This window comes from Rhinatrema bivittatum, chromosome 9 (assembly GCF_901001135.1).
Source record: "Rhinatrema bivittatum chromosome 9, aRhiBiv1.1, whole genome shotgun sequence".
Taxonomy (NCBI): Eukaryota; Metazoa; Chordata; class Amphibia; order Gymnophiona; family Rhinatrematidae; genus Rhinatrema; species Rhinatrema bivittatum.
The window spans coordinates 95,775,026-95,797,649 of NC_042623.1; the positions used below are offsets into that span (position 1 = coordinate 95,775,026).

Sequence of the window (22,624 nt, forward strand, 5' to 3'; positions counted from 1 at the left end):
CTCTAATTCCATATTCCACAACGACTGTATACTCTTTCTTCAGGTAATCTATGTGGCCTAGCCTAACTAAGGGGTAGAAGCTAACAAGGCGAAGAATTTTAAATTAGCTCCCAACAAGAGCTAGGATTTGAAAGATAGCTGGGAACAAGGGTTGACAGGCTTCAGGAGAAGTTTCCTATGAGGACTGACTGAGAACAATGTGGGCAGATGGCAGTAAACCTTGAATAAAAAGGCAGCAGCAGTAGCAGGGATCAGTTAAATCACAGAACTGAATAGAGTAGATTCTGATGCAAGAAGCACAGAGTCAGTGCTAAAGATTTGGGTGGGAGACTACTAAGCAGCATACAGCAGCACAAGGTAATATTGAAATGTACAGCTACTAGAGGCTCCCCAAAAGTATCAAGAAGGTCCAGCAAATGAAAGAGAAGAAGAAATATCCTAATGGAGTCCAGAAGACAGCGAATACCAATACCAGCTACCAGCAGGATAGTGATTTGAAAGGTGAGGAAGCTGAAAGTTACATTCTCAACATTCAAATGAGGTAGCAAATCCAAACTATATCCAAGATTTTTAATTATTGAGAGTCATCAGAAGCCAATGGATGCTAGCGATGTACAATAAAATGGTGTCAGCTACATTGGAAGAAGGTGACAAAGTGATATCATTTTGATGCTCTCCCAAGATGGATGACACCATCTTTCAAGCATCAGGATGCAGGCAGGAACAACTGGGAATTGCCCCTGCCTGTTTCAGTGTTGGAGTCAGTAAAGGGGTAAGAGGATGCCGGGATGGCAGATCCCCAGCTCAGGCCTACTCTGGGCAGGTCTTGCATCTAGTCACAGGGGCTAGGCCTTAGCACTAGGCCTGGTCTGACACTAAGCCTTGGTATGGGGCCTGGGACAAGACTAGACATAGGTGCTAGGGCTAGGCTTCAGCGCCAAGCTTGACTCAGGGCAGATCTTTGGTCTGGGAAAACCATCAGGGTTTGTATTTATTTTTTAATGTATTTTTTTTTTGGTTTGGCAAAAGAAGCAAACAAAAACCCCCCCATGGGAATAACAATTTTCAAATGGCCTCGCAGGTGTACATGTAAGTGCATGTGCCAGCTTACGCTAAGGGACACAGCCATTTTATAACATACACGTGTAAATGTGCATGATATAAAATCGGCTGTATGGTCATACATGTGTGCACAATTTTATATGGACTCATGCATGTGCGCGCAAATGCTGGCTCTACTGCATAAGTGGGGAGGTTTTATTAGATATGCACACGATTGCAATTACCAATTTCCCCAGTCCATTCCGAGTTGCCTAGGTAAAGGATAGGACTTCCTAACCCCCATAATTAATATACTTCCCTTTTACCCTTGTAGACCCAACCCTTAAAACCCCGCTAAATAGTCTCATTATGTTTTGTTTCATTACTTACATGCCATCCAAGGCAGAAGTAAAGTTGCATGGTAGGGGACACCGACACGCACTTGTGTACGTAAATACTTATGCGCACATTTCCTGTTACAGACTCAGACTGCCCATGCCCAGCCCCTTTTTTGTCTTTCCCATTTGTGCGCATACCAGGAGATACATGCATGCTTGGGGATTTTTTTTTAAATCCTCGCTGTGAGCCAGCCCAAGGTACTTGCGTATCTCCTGGCTTTGGCACACGTAGTGCTTTTAAAATGCATCTTTGTAAGAACCAAGCAAAAATGAAAAAAGGAACCAAACTGAAAAGTTTGGGACTGCACATCCCTAATAGGTACCATTTCTACATGGAGAAAGGACCTCATGGGCCATGCATGAACAGTGGAGGCTACCAAAGTAGGACACATAGAGCAGCAGTTACTTACAGAGCTTCATCAAGAAAAAGCATGAAGCAGCAAAGGAAAAAGCAAGCAGGGAACAACTCTTTCTTAGGGCTGCAGTTTCATTTCAGTTTAATTTGTTTCCTTTTACACTAAGACACAAACCCACATCACCAAATAAGATTTTTAAAAAGCCCCTAAAATGTGCTTCCAATCCAGTTTTACTTGCTATGCCTGATGTTTTCATGGTGCAGGAACACATCCATTTGCTCTTGCCCTGTCAGTGCTGGTTGAACCAAGACTAACATCACTTTGGAGTATATCAGCTGGTGCCATTTTGGAATCTGGTACTGACACCAGAGCGCCGACAAGAGAGGGGACTGGAACCTGCACTGGGAGATTTTCACTGGGTCAACCGAGACATTCCACCAGAGATATTCCTGATTCAATTTAGGTAAGATATAATCATGTTGGGGTTTTTAACCTTTTTTTTTTTTTTCATTCCAACTCAAAGCTGGGTTCACATACTTATACTAAGGAGAGATAAACAGTTTTCCCAAATAAAGCTTGGCATTGTGCTGTAATAAGCTCTAATCATTGTCCTGGGTTTATAAAGTACTAATCCCTGGGGATATCTGTAATATCTTTTGTGTTGTATTCCTTCCTAACAAGAAATCTGACCATGCGCTGAAAGGACAACAATACTGTGTTTGAGGGTGGGTAGAACTGTCAAAGATACAACCTTATAGTATAGTCATAGTGGAGAGCTGGGATAGGCATCCCAGAAAGCTTGATGTCACCAGTACTGCTATAAGGAACAAGGTGTGGGATGCTTCACAACAGGAGACCTCTGCTGGAAGTTAGGTGCCTCCTTATCTGGTTCCAATGATTAGTGTGTCCATTGGTTTTGGGATAAGGGCCAGAGTGTGAAAGTCCATCGAAGGTTAGGCTTATTCCAAGTAGCTGCCCTGAGTCAGTCAGTACTGAAAAGGACGGAGCCAAAGAGTTTACAGCATAGTGGGGGAGGAGCAACATATACCCAGCGGATAATGTGTAAACTCGGGGAGTAAAAACCACTTGAAATTTTTTTTTATATCAAATGGTTTATCAAATCGAATAAATAAATCAATAAACAAATACATGTATCTCTTTCATAGGCAGAAGAAAGGGATAGAGAGATAAAGAAGGATATTTACAAAATTTCTATGAAAGGGGAGATGCTATTGCTTGATAATTTCAATCCACGGAAAATGTCATAATGCCACTGTATCGCTCCATGGTGAGACCGCACCTTGAATACTGTGTACAATTCTGGTCACCCAATCTCAAAAAAGATATAGTTGCGATGGAGAAGGTACAGAGAAGGGCAACCAAAATGATAAAAGGGATGGAACAGCTCCGCTATGAGGAAAGGCTGAAGAGGATAGGGCTGTTCAGCTTGGAGAAGAGATGGCTGAGGGGGGTTATGATAGAGGTCTTTAAGATAATGAGAGGTCTTGAATGAGTAGATGTGAATCGGTTATTTACACTTTCGAATAATAGAAGGACTAGGGGGCATTCCATGAAGTTAGCAAGTAGCACATTTAACACTAATCGGAGAAAATTCTTTTCTACTCAGCGCACAATAAAGCTCTGGAATTTGTTGCCAGAGGATGTGGTTAGTGCAGTTAGTGTAGCTGGGTTCAAAAAATGTTTGGATAAGTTCTTGGAGGAGAAGTCCATTAACTGCTATTAATCAAGTTTACTTAGGGAATAGCCACTGCTATTAATTGCATCAGTAGCATGGGATCTTCTTGGTGTTTGGGTACTTGCCAGGTTCTTGTGGCCTGGTTTGGACTCTGTTGGAAACAGGATGCTGAGCTTGATGGACCCTTGGTCTGACCCAGCATGACAATTTCTTATGTTTTTTTATGCACCAAATGTTGATTGGGACATCCTAGCTGCAATGTCTTCTAGAAAAAAGGAGATCCTGGATTCATTACAGGGACAACTTCTCAGTTAACTGATAATGGAACCTAAAGGGAAGGGGGAATACTGGACCTGGTCTTCACTAAGGGGGACAGTATATATGATGTTGTTGTGGATGATCATCTGGAATCCAGTTATCACCAGATGATGTGATTCATATTATAGTGCGGAAGGTGATGGTTCACGCACAGGCAAGCGTCCTATACTTCAGGAAAAGTAACTTGATTAAAATGGGGATTACCTCAAGGATTTATTAGCCAGATAGGAAAATCTAAGAGAAGAAGAAGAATGAAAATGAGATGCTGTATTAGCAGTCTATCTTTTTGATGAGAAAGTAAATAAAGGTAGGAGGTCACTATGGTTATCTAAAGAAGTAGCTGAAAAGGTAAGAAAAAAGTTTAGCATTCATAAAGTACAAGAGATTACAGAAAGGAAGACAGGCAATAATATGTGAAAAAGCTAAGAGAAACTAGGAAAGTAGTCAATAGAGAAGATGCAAATGGAAGAAAAATAGCAAATATAGAAAAACAGGGAGACAATTTTTTTTAGATATATTAGTGACATGAAGAAGTGCAAAAGTGGCATTATGAGACTCATAGGTAAAGAGGAGGAATATGTAGTGGCTAAGGAGTAAAAAGCAGAATTGCTTAACAAATATTTCTATTTGGTGTTCACTGAGAAAGGGAAAGGAGTAGGACTAAAGAAAACAGACACAACTAGATTAAGAAATGAGGTAAATCTCAATTTTCAGAAAAGTATGTTTGTTCATTAGGAACTAGCTAAACTAAAAGTAGATATAGTGATGAGGGCCAGATAGGGTAATCTGAGGGTTTAAAGGGATCTTAGAAAGGTTTTGGCAGCTCCACTGGTTAACTTTTTCAATGCTTCTTTATAGTCAGGAGTAATTCCAGAGGACATGAGACGTGGATGTGGTTCCTCTTCACAAAAGGAGAAGACTGGGAACTACAGTTGGTAAATCTGACCTCTATGGTGAGGAAATTAATGGAATTGCTGCTAAAAGAAAGGATAGTACAGTTTCTGAAATCTAAGTGATTACCAGATCCAAGGCACCATGATTTACCAGAGGTAGGTCTTGTCAGAAAAATCTGATCAATTTCTTTGACTAGATGACCAGAGAATTGGATCGGGGAGAGTGTTATATGTAGTACTTGGATTTCAGTAAGGCCTTTGAAATAGCTTTGCATAAGTACTTATAAATAAACAGGTATATTTCAATTGCCCGGCATGCGTAAATTCCAGGGGTTCCGTACGTGGCTGGGCCTTGCATGTGCCGTGCGCATTTTCAAAGGGGCCCAGCCACGCACGTAACCCCCGGGACGGGGAGGGGGGCGGGGAGGGGTAGTCTGAGGGGTGGGGAGGGGCATGGCTGGAGGTAGCTGGTATAGCGGCTATTTGCTGCATTGTCGGGGAAGCATGCGAAGTTGCTTCTGCTCCAACAGAGCAGTAAGCAACAAGACAACAAAAAAAAAAAAAAGGTATGAGACAGGGTTTAGGGAGTGGGGAGGAGAGGAGAGGGGAAGAGGGAGGTACTATGGGTAGGGAAGTTCCCTCCCAGTTCGCTTCTTAATTGGAGCGCACTGGGAGGGAACTGGTAGAGGCCCGATCTCGTCACTGTGCGTACTTTTATAAAATCAGGCCCCCCTGCACGCGCCGCCCACATATGCTCGCATGGATTATAAAATCTGGCACGCATGTGCATGCAGCCCACGGATTTTATAACATGCGCGCGCTAGTGCGCACATATTATAAAATCGGTGTGTCAGTGCGCGCGCTGGGAAGCGAGCGCACATGGACGCGCACCTTTTAAAATCTACCCCAAACTGAGCTCCTATGGTATGGGATTTAAAGAAGACCAACTGGGTTAAAAATTGATTGAGTGGGAGGCAACAAAGGGTATTATAAATGGAATTCACTCTAAGGAGAAGGGCATTTCAAGGTAACTAGCAGGAATCAGTCTTTGGACAAGTTGGATAAGTTCATAGAGTAGAAGTGCATAAACTGCTATTAATCAAGTTGACTTACGGGCAGATTTTAAAAGCCCTACATGAGCCAAAACCAGGAAATATGCGCATATCTTTGGCCAGTGCGTGCCACATGGATTTTAAGAAGCACCTGAGTACGCACTTAAGTACCAGTACATGCACAAATTGAAAAGGCAAACAATCGGGTAGGATCTGTGCAGGGTCTGGACAGGACATTGGCAGAACATGGGCGGTCCAGATCTGTAACTTGAAATCTGCATGTAAGTGTTTACATGAACAAGCACGCTGGAGTTTCCTACCATGTAACTTTACTTCTCCTATGGTTGGCGTATAAGTTTTAAAATAAAAAAATCAGGGCTAGTTAGTGGGTTTTGAAGGGTTGGAGCTTTAGAGTAAAAGGGAGGTTATCTAGCTATGGGGGTTAGGAAGTCCTATCCTTTTATTGAGGCAAACTCGGAATGAACTGGGGAAATGTGTATTTGTATCTGCAGCATGCCTAGCAAAATCCCTCCACTTATGCAGTAGAGACCACATTTGCATGCATAATTTAATATGTTTACATTACATGTATGATTGTATCAGTGGCATAGCAATGGGTGGGCCTGGGTGGGCAGCTGCCCACCCAATTATAAGAACATAAGAACATAAGAAAATGCCGTACTGGGTCAGACCAAGGGTCCATCAAGCCCAGCATCCTGTTTCCAACAGTGGCCAATCCAGGCCATACGAACCTGGCAAGTACCCAAAAACTAAGTCTATTCCATGTTGCCATTGCTAATGGCAGTGGCTATTCTCTAAGTGAACTTAATAGCAGGTAATGGACTTCTCCTCCAAGAACTTATCCAATCCTTTTTTAAACACAGCTATACTAACTGCACTAACCACATCCTCTGGCAACAAATTCCAGAGTTTAATTGTGCGTTGAGTAAAAAAGAACTTTCTCCGATTAGTTTTAAATGTGCCCCATGCTAACTTCATGGAGTGCCCCCTAGTCTTTCTATTATCCGAAAGAGTAAATAACCAATTCATTTCTACCAGTTCTACACCTCTCATAATTTTAAACATCTCTATCATATCCCCCCCTCAGCTGTCTCTTCTCCAAGCTGAAAAGTCCTAACCTCTTTAGTCTTTCCTCATAGGGGAGCTGTTCCATTCCCCTTATCATTTTGGTAGCCCTTCTCTGTACCTTCTCCATCGCAATTATATCTTATTTGAGATGCAGCGACCAGACCCAGGCCCACCCAACTGGCACCAGAACTGCAAGGCTGTCGTGGATTCCCATCCCCGCGACAGCGAACAGGAGGACCCATGCCTGGTGCGCCATTACGGCACACATGGGGAAGCAGTGCTGTGGCCGTATGGCCGACCAATTTTCCTATTTGGAGTGAAAGGAGTGGAAGCGCAGCGCACAACTTCCACTTCCTCCCCCTCGCCCCCTCCCCCAAGCAGGAAGATCGGTGGGCCGTACGACCCGAAGATAGCAGGAGGCCGGTGGCAGCAGGAGAGGCCAGCTGATCTTCCTGTTTTGGGGGGAGGAAGCGGAAACTGTGCACATGCTGCAATGTGTATGTGTGGGTGAGAATGGGAGCCTGAGTGTGTGTGTGTGTGGGTGAAAATTGGAGCCTGGGTATGTGTGGGAGTGAGATTGGAATCTTGAAAGTGTGTGTGTGTGTGTGTGGGTGAGAATGGAAACTTGAATATGTGGATGAGAATGGGAGCCTAGGTTTGTGTGTGGGTGAGAATGGGAGCTTGAATGTGTGTATATGTGTGTATATATGGGTGAGAATGGGAGCTTGGGTTTGTGTGAGGGTGAAAACGGGAGCTTGAATATGTGGGTGAGAATGGGAGCTTGAATGTGTGTATATATGAGTGAGAATGGGAGCCTGGGTGTGGGTGAGAATGGGAGCCTGGTTTTGTGTGTGTGGGTGAGAATGGGACCTTAAATGTGTGTATGTGTGGGTGAGAATGGGAGCTTGAATATGTGTATGTGTGGGTGAGACTGGGAGCATGGGTTTGTGGGTGAGAATGAGAGTCTGGGTTTATGTGTGTGGGTGCGAATGAGTACCTGGATGTGCGTCTGTGTGTACATAAGAATATAAGCCTGGGGAGGGGTGAGAAAGTGAGAGCTTGTATGTATGTCTGCAGAGAATGTGAGCTTGTGTGTGTGTGGGGGGGGGAGAGCATGTGAGAGCGTGAGTGTGCGAGGGGGAGTCTGTGAGAGAAAGCATGTATGTGTGTGTGTGTGTGTGGAAGGGAAGAAGACAGTAATAGAAGAAAGACACTGAAAAGAAATTAGGAAATGAGCAACAAGGGAAAAAATGGCAAAAAGAGACCAGGACCAACTGATTAGAAAAATACAAAGATCAGACAACAAAGGTAAAAAAAAAAAAATTATTTTGAGATGTTAGCAATTTAAATATAAGCAACACAACCGCTCTCTCAAAATTTATGGACAGGTAGTAGTGTATAAAATCGTAATAATAAGAAGGCTAAAGTACCACAAATCACCGTGAATTACGTTTTTTTGTATCATTAAGTAGACTTCATACATAGGTGTACATGTGAATGCTATTCAGCATAACGTTTTACACCAGTAGTATAATCATGGGTCAGAAAAGAATTTTATATGCTTAGTGAGTCCAAAGTGAAAAAAAAAATCAAAGTTGATGTAGCATGACATTTCCCATTGTATTAATTGTTGCAGAATTTCTTAATGCATCATAGTATTGACAACATTCAATTTCTTAAGATAATGTAGCTACTTAGCTTTTTTTGCATGTGAAGAAATGCCTGAGAGTTAAAGATGTTACAAGGCTCGAGATGTACTAACCCGATGCTGACCGTGTTTCCGCGTCTGCCTTCATCAAGGGGCCGAATGTATGTGAGATGATTTTCGCGGCATTTTCACCAACATGAAAGTAATGCATTTCCTCACATTCCTACATTTTCTTAAGAAATTGAATGTTGTCAATCCTATGATGCGTTAAGAAATTCTGCAACAATGAATACAATGAGAAATGTCATGCTACATCAACTTTGAATTCTTTTCACTTTGGATTCATTAAGCATATAAAATTCATTTCTGACCCATGATTATACTACTGGTGTAAAAAGTTATGCTGAATAGCATTCACATCTATGCCTACTTAATGATACAAAAAAAAACGTAATTCACGGTGATTTGTTTCGTTGATAATCTGTGGTACTTTAGCCTTATTATTACAAGCAATTTAAATATGTCATCTTTGGGAATGTGCATTTCTTATATTTTTGTATTTTGCTCTTTCTTAAGTATTCCACTGTTCAGAAATTTTAGTTTCTCAGGCTTTCTATTTTGATTTTATCTGCATGTTTCTGTTTCTAATTTATAGTCTCTTATTTCTATATTAGGTAAGGGTCGGTCTCAGTTTTGCCTGTTTGTGACAGAAATGCAGTATTTCTAGCATATAGTTTCTCTGTAGTAGTAGTCCAGCTTGTTCTGTTATTCCAGTAGGTGATGTATTAATATTCTAGGGCCTGGTGTAGTATTTGCATTGCTGCTTTTTCATAAGGTTGCTGTTATTTGAATCCTGAGAGTCAGTGCTGTGACTGTATGGCAAGGATGCCTCTTTCTTTGCAAGAGTTTGTGTTACTTCACAACATAGCAGTGGAGGGTTATTTTTTGTTGAGGTGACACCAGAATTTGAAATTTTTTTTTCATATTAGTTGTAATGTGAATTGCCCTAGTTCTGTGCTGCACCTGTTCTGATGATTAATTATATTTTATTGTATTTATGAAGATTTCTGGTTTTCTGCAAAGATGGTTCATGAAAGAATACATTAATTTTTGTTTTATTACATGATTAGATCTGATTGTTTTCTATTCTTGTGCATTTATAAACTGCAATAAATATAAAATAAATTCTGATTAATAAGGAATTTTTAATGCTTGATATAATCGAAGTAAATTATTTTAAAGTTTTATGCATGATGCATAATGGCTGTTGCAAATTACTTAGAAAGCCATTCTAGGGTGCAGTATATGGCATTATTTATCAGTAAGAAAACAACTAGTAGTCCTGCATGCCTACAGCCCACCCATGTTAACCTTGTGCCCACCCAAAAAATCAATTCTGGCTATGCCACTGGATTGTATACTAGAATTACCCTGTAGTTCATTAGATTTTTTTCATTTATCAGTTCCTTTGGTCAGAGGATGACTATAATCAATAGGAAGTTTCTACCTGTTTTGAGATTCTGGGGCAATTTTTAAACTATCTGTGGGCCTGCAAACTAATTTTCAAAGGAAAACTACATGCACTGGGGTTTCTTGGATCCACTCCAGAATTTTCTGGAAATGATTTAACAAGTAACTGCTAATTAGTTACCGGGATTTAATTTGATGAGGACATCTTTTTTTCAAAAATGAGTTGAATGTTTGTCATTATTTTAATATTTTGGGTGAATCATGTTGAGGTCCATATTTAGCCAGATTCACCTCTCTAGCTATCTGAACCAGGATATTCAGTGGTGCAGCAATGCCGCTGAATATACCCAGCTATCTTAAAGTATATCCGGATAATTTTAGACCTGCCCTACAGCATGGCCAAAGTTAGCTGTTTAGGTTAACCTAACCAGCTAACTCTGCTCCTCCCGGAAATGCCTATTGCCCACCCCCAGAAAGCCCCTATCTTAACTGACTATATTCTAGAATATAGCTGGATAAGAGTTTTAAAATTGCAGTTTGGCCATGTAGACAAATAACGTTTTAGTTATCCATCTAAATGGCTTTTGAATATCTACCCTACGATTCTACAACAAGTATGGATATGAAGCTTAGGTAAACTAAAGTGGGCCCATGATTATAAATTCACTCTGGGAGTATTTTTAGAAATGAAAGAGCACATTTTATGTATTCTCTGGGATTATTTTCACTCTCAAGCATACATATTTTTTGGATTATTTAAATGCTTGAAACATTTTTCCATTTACAAAAGCAGTCTGGGGTGTTTTTTTTCCAACTTGTTGTATTAATAATGCCGGACTCATAGCATTGTTGTAATCAATAATAATAACAGCTTTCACTTCATAGCATTCCATTTCAGACTGCTGATTCCCAGTCTGCTATATACAGCTGAAAATTGCTTGCGTTTCAACAACACAATTGTACTGTATAAACAATGAACACAAAGCTGCGTCATATTCAATTATCATAAAATGCTCACTGAAATACAGAAAAGCATAAATACTGGAAGAAAAAGATCCATTTGATAATATGTATCTATTTTACAACTAATGAATATAAAAGGTACATTTCTGAAGACTTAAGAGCCGATTCATGAAAGGTCAGTGGAGCTGCATGATAACTAGGATTGTATCCATTAACAGACAATTGTTAAAGCCATTTACCCAAGTAAAACAGCCTGGCTAAAACTTTTTCTCCCACACCTAGCTAAAATTGCTTCCTAACGTTCACATCACTGGTACTTTTTACCAGGCTGAAGGTATTCCCATGGACATATTTAGGTCAGGGGAATAACACAGAGCATGTGTATTTGAGTTTTAAAAGTATGCATCCTATTTTTAGTCCATTTAGTCTTCTGCACAAACAAGTAGAAAGAATATGGCTGATTTTACTTCATGTACTTTTCAGCTGCTAATTTTCCAACAGAAAAAAAAATGGGTAGCTTTCCTGAGAAAATTATCTGCAATTTGCATGGGCTAAATGTGCCTGCGTACATTGCAAACAATGCGTACTATTCAAAACTGCCCCTTAAAACCTTGGCATGCATGTTAAAGCACCTACTAATGCCATAGGAAACAATTTCAAACTGCTTGCCTTGGTGCAAAATCTGGTGAGTACTTTTTATGTGTGGATTTTGTAAGACATTCGAAAGGGAAAGTACATGCTTATTTTCACTTTGAAAATTGCCATGGGTACACAGTAGCTGCAAATTTCTGCATATGCTTTTGGTGTAGGCAAATTTTTCCAGAAAATAATTTACATGGATTTGAAACATCAATCTACATGTGTGTAAGGCTGGGGAACCTGCAGTTATAAGCTGTATTCAGCAGTAGTGCTTCACCCAAGGTGTTATTTAGTTAAATATAATGCAACAAAGGCAGGGCCGTTTTATCCATAGGGCAAATGGGACACATGCCTAGGGCCCAAAGTCTTAAGATGTCATTTTAAAAGGTATTACATGGTCGAAGATATGGCAGCTGGGATTCAGTGCCAAGAAGTGCGGAGCCATGCATCTGGGGTATGGTAATCCGAAAGAACAGTATGCATTGGCGGGGAGGGGGGGTGGGGGGTATGAAGGGCTGATGTGCGCGGAGCAGGAGAAAAACCTTGGGGTGATAGTGTCTAATGACCTGAAGTCGACGAAGCAATGTGACAAGGCGATAGCCAAAGCCAGAAGAATGCTAGGCTGCATAGAGAGAGGAATATCTAGTAAGAAAAGGGACGTGATAATCTCCTTGTATAGGTCCATGGTGAGGCTTCACCTGAACTACTGTGTTCAGTTCTGGAGACCTTATCTCAAAGAAAACAGAGACAGGATGGAGGCGGTCCAGAAAAGGGCAACCAAAATGGTGGGTGGTCTCCATTGAATGACTTATGAGGAGAGGTTGAAGAACCTGAATATGTATACACTGGAGGAGAGGAGATATGATACTGACTTTCCATTGGAAACAATTTAGTAAAACTAGGGGTCATGATTTGAAACTCCAGAGAGGAAGACTTAGAATCAATGTCAGGAAATATTTCTTCATGGAGAGGGTGGTGGATGCCTGGAATGCCCTTCCAGAGGAAGAGGTGAAGACTAAAACTGTGAAGGATTTCAAAGGGGCATGGGATAATGTTATAATTAGTGAGGTTTGGGTGGACCCTTGGACACTGTGGCAGCTGACCACACCCACGGGGGGAAGTCCCGTGAGGGGCCACAGGTCAGGCTCAGCTTAGGACACACAAACACAGAGATTGATCTTTTATTAAACAATGTGATGAAGCCACCAGAGGTAGCAGTAGTGAGCAGCAGAAGTAGCCTGGCTGGGCTAGTAGCCCTCAGACGCTGGAACAGCGACTCCTCTGGTAGCAGTGCTGTACTGGAAAGAACTGAGAATAATGAGTACAGTGGAATATGCACAAAGCCCCAGTATGGAGAACTCCAGGATAGGGAGAGCAGGCCCTCGAGGAGCGAGTACCTGATCCCTAAGAGCTGAGAGGCTTGAAGGTAATATACTCACACAGTGGTTCCACGTAGGAGATGGCACTAGGGCTGGAACGGAGGCAGGTCCTCGAGGATCGAGTACCTGGTTCCAGGGAACAGCTCTGAGGTGAAGATGGTAGTACTCACTGGTGTTGAAGATAGCGAATCCTTCCAGGCAGAAGAGAAGGTAGGAGCAGGCAGTGAGTCAGGGAACATGGGCCCTCGAGGAGTGAGTACCGGTTTCCTGATAGTGACCTGAAAAGCAAGTGAGGCCCCCGAGGAGCGGGTACCCCATTAGCGTTAAGATCCAATGGAAAATTGGAGAGGCAGAGTAGCTGGGTACGGAGAGCGAATCCCATCTGTAAGATACCCCTTGCTAACTCAAAGGCTAGCAAACATTGTAGGCTTTAAATATCGGGGCAGCATGACATCATCACAGGGGGACGCCCCTGAGGTTTGCGCCAAGTAGGAAATAAGAGTGAGGGCCGCGCGGTGCGCGCACCCTAAGGTACCAGCGGAGGATGGCGGGAAGCAGCGCCCAAGCTGGTCCGGGGACACTGGAGAGGATGGCAGGCAGATACCGCAGCAGCCAGGCATCCATCCAGAGCGAGAGGAGGTGCAAAGAAAGAAAGGTAGGCAGAGTGAAGCCGTCGGGAAAGGATGGTTGCACCAGTACCCCCCTTCAAAAGGCACTTTCCTCTGTGGGTACAAGGTTTTGGTTTCCAAGGATGCGAGAGATGAAACTGATGGAGCATCTCTTTGTCAAGGATATTAGCCAGAGGCTCCTAAGGATTTTCTTTGGAGCCAAAACCTTCCCATGAGACAAGGTATTCCCAGGTTTTGCCTCGTTTGTGGACATCAAAGAATGGCTTCGACCTTGTATTCTAGGTCATCTTCTGCATTGATAGGATATGGTTCTTGAGATTTGGAAGAGAATTCACTGATGATGAGTGGTTTCAGAAATGAAACATGAAAAGCGTTATGAATGTTCAATCCAGGTGGTAACTTTAGACTGTAGGTAACATTGCCAAGACGTCGGAGGATTGGAAATGGTCCAATGTAGCGAGGAGCAAATCGAGAGGAGGGTAACTTCAGTTTAAGGTGCTTAGGGGATAGCCAGACTTTGTCACCAGGTTGAAATACAGGCGCTTTAGAATGATGAGTGGCATAAAACCTTTTGGCTCGATCACTCACTTTGAGTAGCATTGCTTTCATCTGAGTCCATAATTGATAGATTTCTTCAGCAGTGGATTGAGCTGCTAGGGACATCACTGAGAGCTTCAGTGGAAGTGGCAGTGATGGGGAACGTCCATATACCACTTCAAATGGTGTTGATCCAGTTGATGTTGCTGGATAAGAATTAATGGCGAATCAGCCCATGGTAACAGTTCAGCCCAGTTATTCTGACGGCAACTCGCATAGGCCCAAATGAACTGTTTCAGGGTCCTATTCATCCGTTCTGTTTGGCCATTAGATTGAGGATGATAGGCAGATGTATAATCTAGACAGATGTTGAAGAGTTTGCACAGGGCCTTCCAGAATCTTGCCGTGAACTGTGATCCTCGATCCGAGACTATGTGCTTCGGTAGGCCATGGAGGCGAAAGATATGGTCTATGAAGAGCTTCGCAAGTTCTGAGGCTGAAGGTAAGCCAGGTAGTGCCACTAAGTGGGCTATCTTGCTGAAGTGGTCGACTGTGACCCAGATGGTATTCATACCTCCAGAAAGAGGTAGATCAACTACAAAATCTGTAGCGATATGCATCCAGGGCTGTTCCGGAGTTGGAAGCGGTTGCAGCAATCCCCACGGTTGGCCAGAAGTAGGTTTGTGCTTGGCATAGTTGGCACAAGATGCCACATAGGAGAGTGTATCTTCCTTGATAGTTGGCCAGCAATAATACTTCTGCAGCTTCAACAAGGTACGGTGTTGACCAGGATGGCCAGCCAGCTTGGAATCATGCACCCAATAGAGCACTTTCTTTCTGAGATGCTTTGGCACGATGGTTTTACCAGCGAGCACAGAATGAATAGCTGCTAAGATGACTTTCTTCAGGTCGATTATGTGCTGCGGCTCTTCCGGAATATCCTCTGAGAGAAAGGAGCGTGATAGGGCATCAGCTCTGGTATTCTTGTCTCAGAGGCGATATATGAGCACGAAGTCAAAGCAGTTGAAAAATAAGGACCATCTAGCTTGTCTATGGTTAAGACGTTGCGCATGGAGGAGATACTCTAGATTCTTATGGTCTGTAAACATGGTAATTTGATGTTGAGCACCTTCGAGCCAAGGCTGCCATTCCTCAAATGCCAACTTAATAGCCAGGAGCTCTTTGTCACCGATCCCATAATTCTTCTCTGCCAGAGAGAAATGTCGTGAGAAGAAAGAGCAGGGACGTAAGGACTTGGAGTCTCCGTCTGGCTCAGAACAGCCCCCACACCGACGTCAGAGGCATCTAACTCTACGATGAATGGCTTGTTGGGGTCCAGATGATGTAGGCATGGTTCCGTGGAAAAGGCAGTCTTTAAATCTTCGAACACGGAAATGGCCTCCGCAGACCATTTAGAAGCATTGGCCCCTTTCCGGGTCATAGCAGTCAAGGGCTCATTTAAAGAAGAATAGTTCTTTCTAGGGATGTGAATTGTATTTCTGACGATTGAAAATATCGTATGATATTTTCAAAGTCATCAGAAATCTGGTGCTCCCTAAAACCGATAGGAAAACCCAACAAAATTGTTCATGGGGTTCTCTTATCGTTTTGGGGGAGGGTGGGAAAAAAGGCACACAAAAACAACCCCTAAACCCACCCTGACCCTTTAAATCAGCTCCCTTAGCTTTCTCCACCCTCCCGACCCCCCCCCCCCCCCAAAACATTTTAAAATTACCTGGGGGTCCCGGGAGCAATCTCCCACTGTCAGGCCGTCGGCTGCCACTAATAAAAATGGCACCGATGGCCCTTTGCCCTTACCATGTGACAGGGTATCTGTGCCATTGGCCAGCCCCTGTCACATGGTAGGAGCACTGGATGGCCCGTTCGGCATGTGCAGGGAGTGGAAGGGGCAGCTTTTCAGGGGTTACGCGCGTATCTTACGCTCGTACCCCTTTGAAAATCTGCCCCTGTGTGTTTTTATGGGCAGCAAAAATTTTCTCCCTGCATACTATATTCATTCAGGTCATCACCAATTTCAGAAGATGCTTCATAGCTCATCGTGGGTATTTACATCTATCCCTCAAAATTCTTGACTTCTAGACAGGGGTCCACAGGAACCTCTCTGGTGGCTACCACCCGTTTTTCAAAGGTTTTGTGTGATTTGAGAGTTTTTTTAACCACAAAATCCACCAGGTTTATAATGGGGCAAAATCCAATTTTAAAATTAATTTTGGAGGCATAGAGGTGGTGCTGATCAGGTCCCCAGGGAGCTGCAACCTGACCACCACATTGATGTTGTATTCATTTTATTTAATTTGGCTTATTTTAATGAAATTCATGACCTCCACTGGAGACCACGGATCCATGCTGATGTCATCAGTGATGTCAGCAGATTATGGCCCTGTGGCCTAATGATGCTCACTGTGTTGGGGGCTTCCTCAAGGCCCCAACGCTAATTTCAGCCTTTTTTTATTTAAACCACAGCAATGCTGAGTTCAGGGACTCACTACCAGTCTAAGTAGGCCATGGCTCTCTCCTTCCCCTTGCCTTATGATGCAGCTGGGTCGTGGTTGCCTAAGCTCCTGCACTGCATCAAGCCCTCTTCTGCTGTTTTGCAGCTCACAGTTGCCGTTCTTGTCCCCCATAATGGGCCTCCCTTATCCAACATCATGGCCCAGGTCGATTGCGGAAGAAGGAAACCGATGGTGACAGCACTCTCTCCTCTAGACTGTAGCTGGGTAACCACTGGAAGGAGCTGCCTTTGCTCTGTCATGGATTTTCCTTCCTCTTCACAGTTCCCTGCTGCTTGGATCAGTATGAAAGGGTCAGAAGCGGCAAAAGTTTGACTCTAACCCAACCGGTCCTGCCTCTCCCTTCTTGCCTCCATGCTTGTGGTGGCCCTCTTCCGCCACTTTATAGAATTGGGCCTTAGGGCTCCTCTCTTTTCACGATCAAGCTGGACAGTGGGAATCCTGTCAGTGGCGGCAGCAAGCAGGCTTTATATCAGGCCTTTTCTCAGTACCTCAATCACAATCAAAGGGAGGGTTGAAATCACCAGGATGGCCTGATGCCATTTCCTCACACCAGAACCTGGAATCACAGCCTGGCTCAGTCACTGCTCTCTTTTTACCACGACCCAGAGCTGCTGCTGCTGCTGCCTCAGGCTTCTTCTCTTGTTGGGCCTCTTCACCCTGTGGGTTTTATACCACCAGACCCAATTCTGCCTTTTCACTAAGTCATCACTAATGCCTCTGCCAGCTTGTCTTCCCCGTCACTTTGACTACCGCTGGATCCAGGTAATCAATTTTTTTATTTATTTAGAGGTACCCTATTTACATATATAAGCTTTCAAGCACATGCATTACTTTGCAGTTAGGTGCCTTCCTGAAAATTGACCCCACACTATGGGACTGGTTCACTAATATCCGCTGTCTCTTAGAATAAAAGCTAAAGGCATTTATCTTCTTCTCTAAATAGCAGACTAGTCATTAATGAATTAGTGTGAGTGAAAACTGACACTAAATTGGTCATGTACATGCATGAAAAATATGCAAATATGTTAATAATGACCTCCTGAGGTCTTATTACCCTAGTCACCAAGATTCACTAAATTTATCAAGATTATTGGGCCCCAGTAAATTTACTACATCTGGGGCAAGTATTGAATGTTTGCCACAGTTCTCCTACAATAACATTTAATATGGTGGAAGAGAAAATGTGCCCAGGGCCTCCACACCAATCACATCCTTCACTGAAAACACAAAATTCCCCTTTGTAGTGCACTGACACCACTCTTAGCTTCTGATTTAACAAAAAGTCATAACTTCATCTGATCCATAATAAAAACTGGAGGCCAGACATCATCACCCTGATCAATAATTGAAAACTCTCTAGGGAAATATAACCCCTGCCCTTCTATATCCAAGCAAGAATCTACTGGGGGACCAGGTTCTCTAATAGTACATCTAACTAATTTACATATATATTTGAATAAATATAATCATTGCTAAGCTTTTAAATGTATAACTACTAACATCAATAGCAAATGGCATAACTCTTTGAAATTTTGAAGAATATACTTTTAGGGCTGATAGACCTCTACAAGCGCATAAAGGTTTATTCAGTTCTTTACTCTAGGATAAGCTCATAAATTAACCGAAAGAATGAGACATCACTAGTTGTGTTAAAATCTATAAACCTGTCGATCAGTATTCCACCACAGCGGTTACTATGGGCCACAAAGAAATCCATATTTCTTCACAGGGAAAGTTAATTGACTGATTTAGTATTGATGGAAGTGGCAGAAAATCAAATCGTGATCCATTCTGAATGGATACTGTCACTTTAATAATGCTATCTCTCCTGAAAAACTGGAATAAAAATAGAATGAGTGCATTCTGCTCTCACTGGGGAACTTACATCTACAGCAGTAAAGTGTAGTCAAGTGAAGACATTTAAGACACAAAAAATGCAAAGAAATACCAGCTTTAAAAATGTTGGAGCTGCATGTTATCATGAGGCTTCTTATAAGCTAAATAAAAATTCTCATCTTTTGTGAACGCCATATCACATAATTCAATGAATTGAATTGCAAAGCAAAGCCTTCCATTTTTAGGTGTTCTTTATGAAGTAGAAAAAAATGCCTTAGGGGGAGGCCATGCCCATCTGACTGTGACCTAGTGTCAGCAGAGAAACCAGCAAATGGATCTGGATGACCTGTATTCAGAGAAGAGTCAAAATTGATGTTTTGTTTCTCTTGATCGTATTTTTGGTTTAGTAGAAAATGCCATTTCATGTACAACCAGTGGGAGTACACATTTTCTATTTCTTTAAAAAGCAGTACTGGGAAAATTCTAACATTAGCATTTTTTAGGCCATCATATTGATAGATTTCTGTAGAACATCTTTCATAATTTGTGTATAGTGCATAGACTGAGGTTATTTTTGTCCTCGGTCAATTTCCATATAGTAATACAGATGCTTGAGATCAGGGCCTAGATTATTGCAGCTCGACTAGTCTAGAGCTTCCGTTTTCCACATTGCGAGTATTTCAGCTAGCTCAAAATGCAAATCATACTCGGGGCCTCAAGCTATCAGTATGTGACTGCATCTGCAGTCTTTGAACTGGCTTCCATTTCTCTGGCGCATTAAGTTTAAAATATTGCTTATAATCTTTCAGGCATTGCACTGTGTAGATCCACTATATCGGTGCTGTGTTCCAACTCATTTATTAAGGTTGCATTGAATACATTTTCTGGAATATTCAGCATTTAAACATCTTTGTGTGAAACGAAAGAAAGAAGGTTGGCAGTTGCAGGCCCTATGCTTTGGAATTCACTGCTTGAGGATTTATGAGTAGAAATATGCATATAAATATTCAGGAAAAACATAAAGGAGTTCCTGCTTAAACAGGTCTTTGGAGGTTGAATTCTTTATATGACTAGTTGCATCTCTGGTGTGGTAGAGGTTTCATAGCAGTTTTGTCTGTTCATTATGATATTATAATATTCGTCCATAGTGCATATATAATGGTATACTTGTTTTACTTGTCCCTCACCTAGTATTCTGGACAGATGGGTTAGAAATATTTTAAATAAATAATGTTTCTCATGTAAGGCTGACTTCGTTAACTGAAATACAAAATTATGTTGTCTCTGTGAAGCTGAGTTCCAGCAATCCAAACAGCACAGACATTTAATATACATAGTGAAGTATGAAAAGAATGGGTACTTCAGAGTGAATTCCTTCTTGTTAGCAAATTAATCAAAGAAATTAAAGGTTTGCCTTCTGAAGAATAACTGTTAAGGCTGGAATTACTGTCACGTGATCAGTACCATTTGTGAGACAATATGTCATTATAGAAATCATGAATGTGAAAGGTCCATTAAAATCAAGTCCAAAAAATAAAAATCATAGATGTCAACACAAGTTCAATAAAACCCCTTACTAATACTTTAGAAAAAAATACTTTAGAAAAACTGTGATTAGAGTCTCGCCCACTGTTCACAAATCATAAATTCAGGTTTAAGTTTCATTCATCGGGCTAACTAACAGGCCGATACAGTACAGTGCGCTCTGACGGAGCCCTTGGACGCGCCCTTTTCCCTTACCCCTTATTCAAAAAGGTGAGGAAAACGCGCGTCCAACCCGCGGCACCTAATAGCGCCCTCAACATGCAAATGAATGTTGAGGGCCCTATTATGTATGCCCGCGCGATATAGTAAGTAAAATGTGCAGCCAAGCCGCACATTTTACTTTAAGAAATTAGCACCTACCCAAAGGTAGGCGCTAGTTTCTGCAGGCACCGGGAAAGTGCACAGAAAAGCAATAAAAACTGCTTTTCTGTGCACCCTCTGAGTATAAAAAGTTTAAAAAAAAAGGAAAAAAACAATTTTAAATGGGCTGTCGCCGAAAACCGGACGATCAATTTTGCTGGCATCCGGTTTCCGAGCCCGTGGCTGTCAGCGGGCTCGAGAACTGACACCGGCAAAATTGAGTGTCGGCTGTCAAACCCGCTGACAGCCGCTGCTTCGGGCTAAAAGGAGGCTCTAGGGACGCGCTAGTGTCCCTAGTGCCTCCTTTTGCCCGTTTCTACCACACCACCTAATTTAAATACTGTATCGCAAGCACAGGTGAGTGGCCTGTGTGCACACCGGGAGAGCGGGCGTTCGTCCACTCTCCCGCAGACTTTACTGAATCGGCCCCTAAGAGTCTCAATGGAGATTTTTGAGAATTTTAAAGTTAGTAAAATCGCTTAACTAACAACACAAGAGAACTGGATACAATGCTTGACACTGGATGTGTTTCATGCTGAGGGGTGAATTTTCATATCTGCGCACGGGCGTACATGTGCGCGCGCTACCCGGCGCTCACACATGTACGCCTGATTTTATAACATGCACGTGCAGGTTATAAAATCAGGCGTACATGTGTGAGCGCCGGGTAGCGCGCGCACATGTACGCCTGATTTTATAACATGCACGTGCAGGTTATAAAATCAGGGGGTTGTCGCGCACAACAGGGTGCACAATGCCTGTGGGCTTCTCCCATTCCCTCCCAGGCAGCTCTGAAATCGGAGTGGCCTGTGAGGGAACTTCCCTTCCCCCTAAACTAACCTTCCTACCCCTTCCCCTAACCTTTCCCCATCCCCAGCCCTACTCTAATCCCTCCCCAAGTTTTTATTCTACCTTTTGCGCCTGCCTGGAGGCAGGCACAGGTTGCGCAAGCTGGCAGCCTGCTGGCACGCAATCCTCCAACACAGCGGCAAATGGCCGCTGTGCCAGAGGCCTCTGGCCTTGTCCCCGCCCCTTTTGTAAAGCCCTGGGACTTAGACTCACCCTGGTCTTTACATGCATCGATGGGCCTTTCTAAAATAGGCCTGGCATGTGTAGAGCTTTTAAAATCCGGCCCTGAATGTGGTAGGGGAGTTCTCACTTCTTCAGTGGACAGCGTCCATCTTAAACTGCCTTAATTCCATGGTTTCTGTTAAAAAGACAAGAGGAGCTCAGTTAGATCTTATAAGAGCATTTAACCAATCAGAATAGATTGATATCAGATTACTGATTACCATTCGGTTTCTTCATTTAAACCTAATGGTTGTACAGTTTTCAAATTAAAAATCCCAAACTTTTCTCAGTAATTTAACAATGATAATAAATCTGCCCTTCGTTGAGATAATATTACTTGCTCAAACACTGTGAAAGATCCATGCCATAAGCTAGCAATTTCTTTTAGCATGGAGTATAAGAAGCCCTAGAAGAAGATCCATAATAAAACTGGATAAGAACAAAATTAAGATTCTCACGAGGAAGCAGTTATTCATCAGAAAAATGTAACACTATGAAATATGTATAATTACAGCTCAAGCCTCATTTAACTTATATATTGCAATAAATCTGGAAACCAGCAGAAAGGGATTAAAGGAGAATCACTGATTTCAGTAGTAGGTGTGAGGAAAAAAATGGTTAATTAAGTATCTTAAGTCCAGTGGGCTGCAGGATTCAAGGTAACATAGTTTTAGCAGAGTGAGATGAAGTCAAACAAATCATCACTTTCTTTGATTGGGTCAACAAATAATTAGATTGGGGAAATCCTGAATGATACTCTACAACAGCAGTTCTCGGCTGGTGTGTCACCAAGCGTATGCAGGTGTGTCCTCACACTTCCCAGTCCCCTGCTGGCCCAGCTGCTCCCCCTGCCCCCGTGAAATAGGAACTTATCTTCCGCCTGGGCTTAAAGTGATGATAGCCCAGGCAGAATGTGGCAGGAGAGCTGGAATGAGCGGCACCAGCATGGTCTCTTCTTCCCGCCTCCCCGTGGCCCGGAAGAGGAAATGATATGCAGTGGCCACACCACGGGAAGAAGAGACCATGCTACTGCAGGCACCATCAGCCCGAAGAAGAGAAGAGAGGCGCGGCCTGAAGAATGAGCAGCATGGCGCAGAGCACAAGAGGGGCAACGTCAGCCCCCGCGGCCAATGGGACTCCTTTCTCTAGGCTACAAGGGCTGGAAGTGGA

At 42.7% G+C, this 22,624-nt stretch overlaps 1 long non-coding RNA gene across 1 annotated transcript in view; it reads right to left on the minus strand.

Moving 5' to 3' along the window:
* Positions 1 to 22,624, minus strand: part of LOC115099526 — a 38,041-nt gene that overhangs the window by 10,568 nt on the left and 4,849 nt on the right. The window contains exon 2 of the long non-coding RNA XR_003858818.1: positions 21,446 to 21,590. This is a non-coding gene — a long non-coding RNA (uncharacterized LOC115099526). The remainder of the gene's footprint in view (positions 1 to 21,445; positions 21,591 to 22,624) is intronic.